The following is a 3,499-nucleotide window of genomic DNA, read 5'->3' as shown; positions in this document are numbered from 1 at the left end:
AGGGAGATTCTCCGTGGTCTTTGTATGCCCCCCACTTTCTAATAATTGCTCCCACAGTTGATTTCTTCACACCAAGCTGCTTACCTATTGCAGATTCAGTCTTCCCAGCCTGGTGCAGGTCTACAATTTTGTTTCTGGTGTCCTTTGACAGCTCTTTCATCTTGGTCATAGTGGAGTTTGGAGTCTGAGTCTGAGTCAGTTCAAATATGTGCCATTAATACAGGTAACAAGTGGAGGACAGAGGAGCCTCTTAAAGAAGGAGTTACAGGTCTGTGAGAGCCAGAAATCTTGCTTGTTTGTAGGTGATCAAATACTTATTTTCCACCATAATTAGCAAATAAATTCTTTAAAAATCAGACGATGTAATTTTCTGGATTTTTTTCTTCTCATTTTGTCTCTCATAGTTGAGGTATACCTATGATGAAAATTGGGGACCTCTCTCATCTTTTAAGTGAGAGAATGTGTGCAATTGATGGCTGACAAATACTTTTTTGCCCCACTGTTTATCGGGGGTGCACACAATCAAAATGATCTCTTACTATAAAACATATAAAATCTAAGCTGTAAACTTTACAACTACTATACTAAATACTAATTAGTATTTCACATTCACAGTTTCAAAGTTTACAGGTCATCAAAATAATTGATATTATTCAGTAATTCACAATTCAAATCAATATGGCAATAAACATAACATACACATAATTCCTCAATATCTGTGTACATAAAGTCAGTAATATATTAGTGAAAATAGCTATGTAGCGTTCATCATGTATTACATCCACAGATACTGTATACGAGAAATGAAAAACACAATGCAGCCGTACTTAAGGCAACAAATTAAAAAGCTTTCAGCAAGGGGCACCGTACTATTTTGTGCACGCGCAAAAGTTTGTTCTTTTTTTTTTTTTTTTAATCCATCATATTGTTTTCGCGACTGCCAAAGGAAGTACAATGCCTTTGACAGGGAGCTTCCTGCCCATTACCCTGTCGTCACTTCCGCTTCCTGTTGGCGGCCTGGCGTTTCACGGCCTTTGTGGACCACAAGCCACTCACATTTGCCATGGCCAAGACCTCTGAGCCGTGGTCCGGATGACGGCAGGATCAGCTTTCTGCCATTTTGGAGTGCAGTCGCCCCTCGCTACATTGTGGTTTGTTGCTCCCTCACCACACACTGGTTTTTCAAACATGAATAAATTATGCTGTTTTGGTTGGTTAAAAAATAAAAAAATGCATATTTACGCAAATTCAACCAAATTAAGCATTTTCAAGCATAAAATGGCAAAATGAAGTAAAACACAAATATAGTATAAGCCATTAAGATCAGAAAACTTGTTAAAGTAGTGGCAGAATAAATATTTCCATTGTTATATTTCCATTGTTCTATGTGACGTTTTCACGTTTGCTTTGTTTGACCCCACTGCCACCACGGGCCACTCCATCCACAATACATTTTACTGTATTGATAGCATTTGGAATGCACAGAGTTACTGTGACGAGAGCATGAGGCCTCTTGTTGTGTCATTCATCAACAAGCACCACCTCATGTTGCAGCATGATAATGCACGGCCCCATGTTGCAAGGATCTGTACACAATTCCTGGAAACTGAAAACATCCCACTGCTTGCATGGCCATCGTACTCAGACGACATATCACCCATTGAGTATGTTTGGGATGCTCTGGATTGGCGTACACGGTATTAGAGACAAATGGTGGTCATAGCAGATACTGACTGGTTTTCGGACCCCTCCGGACCATCCCCAATACAGTTAAACTGCACATTTTGGAGTGGTCTTTTATTGTGGCCAGTCAAAGGCACACTTGCGCAATAATTATGCTGTCTCATCAGCATCTTGATATGCCACACCTATGACATGGATAGATTATGAATCATGAAGGATGAATGCTTACTAACACAGATTTGTGTACGATAGTTGAGATAGGCTGGCCTTTTGTGTACATAGAAACATTTTTAGGTCTTTGGGTTTAGCTCATGAAAAATGACAGCAAAAACAAAAGTGTTATGTTTATATTTTTGTTGAGTGTACACACCAACACCGTGGTCGCTCCCCTGACACCTGGAAGCCGCGTTGTGACACCCTTCGCACGGTACCCAAGGCGTAGAAGGATATGGGACACTGGGGTTCCAGACCCACAACACAGATCCCAAGCCACAGAGAACTCGGACCACAAGTGAGCAACTTCTCACCTCTTACTGTGGTTTCATCTTTATCACACTTAGCTAGATGTGTTCAGGTTGGCCTGTCCACGCTATCTCACAGCTGGCACCTCTCAAGAAACTGGACTCTCTACTCCCTTAAAAAAATCCTCACTCATGTACCTTCACACACTGCTTATATATGCCTGTTTGTGTTTTTGTCACAGAATTCCCTCTGCTTAGTAGTGACTGGAAGCTTCGATAATAAAATAGACAAAAGACAACTTGGTTTCTGTGAACAATCTTTATTGATTGAAATATAATTGCCAAAACAACTTGGTGTCAGAAGGTGGGATCCCTGGATCGACTGCCCGGCGACAGACGGTGAGTGGCCGTCTGGATGACCAAACTTGATCTGCCTGCTTCCCAACGCATTCTGGATGGGAGGACCACCCAAAAGCCGGAGTCTGGGCCAATCCTGAATCATAAATGTGAGTAAATTTGTTGAGATTTTGTCCAGCTGAAACCTTGCGTCATACAGTAGCTGAATCCCCATAAAATTCCATGCCGAAGAAAATAAGAAAGACTCTTATTTTGGTATAACGATGACAACTTAGGCTGTCAAGAACGCCTAGAAATTCAGACGTAATTTACTTAAGTGCAGAAGCCCTGGACTTACTGTATCTTGTATACGTTTGCTCTGGAAATCCGGACAGAGACGGTCCTGTCGCGTAAGACATTAAAGGGTTAGGGATTAAAGGGATTTTTTTGACATGAAGTTGTATGACATCCTCATCAGCAGTGTAGTGCATCAATAGTGACTTTCTCCCCACTTTGTCTCGTGAGCCGAGTTGTGGTCGGATTTTGGTGATGAGGAAAGTAGTTCCAGTTAGTTGGTGGGGCCACTTAAGTAAAGTTTGGCTTCTCAAAACAAAATGTGTTTAAAAGAGTAATACGTTTGCGTCACAAAAATGCATCCTCGAAAAAAATCAGACCTCTCAATCTCTCTGCGCTATTTTCTCTGCGTTGGTATCATTGACATCTGTTTTTCTTCAGGCTCACGGCAACAGGTGCCGCCCGGTTGGCTACTTCTCCCGCTAACTTAACCTTGTGGACCATGGTTGCCCTGCCTGCCTCTGTGCTGCTGCTGCCTGTGAGCAAGCCATTGCTGCTACACGTGACATCACTTGTTATGCTCCCATTTCTTTAATTGCTTGTGTGTTGCCGCCCTAGGAGTTTTGCACCCCCCGCCTTGATCTTTCTGATGTTCCGCTTGAAAACCCAGACATCGTGTTCTATGTTGACAGCTTTGCTTCATGTGATCTTGACACGGGCTCCGC

This window comes from Dunckerocampus dactyliophorus, chromosome 17 (assembly GCF_027744805.1).
Source record: "Dunckerocampus dactyliophorus isolate RoL2022-P2 chromosome 17, RoL_Ddac_1.1, whole genome shotgun sequence".
In the NCBI taxonomy this organism is placed as follows: Eukaryota; Metazoa; Chordata; class Actinopteri; order Syngnathiformes; family Syngnathidae; genus Dunckerocampus; species Dunckerocampus dactyliophorus.
The sequence above is the reverse complement of the archived record's forward strand: the minus strand, read 5'-3'. Positions refer to the sequence as shown.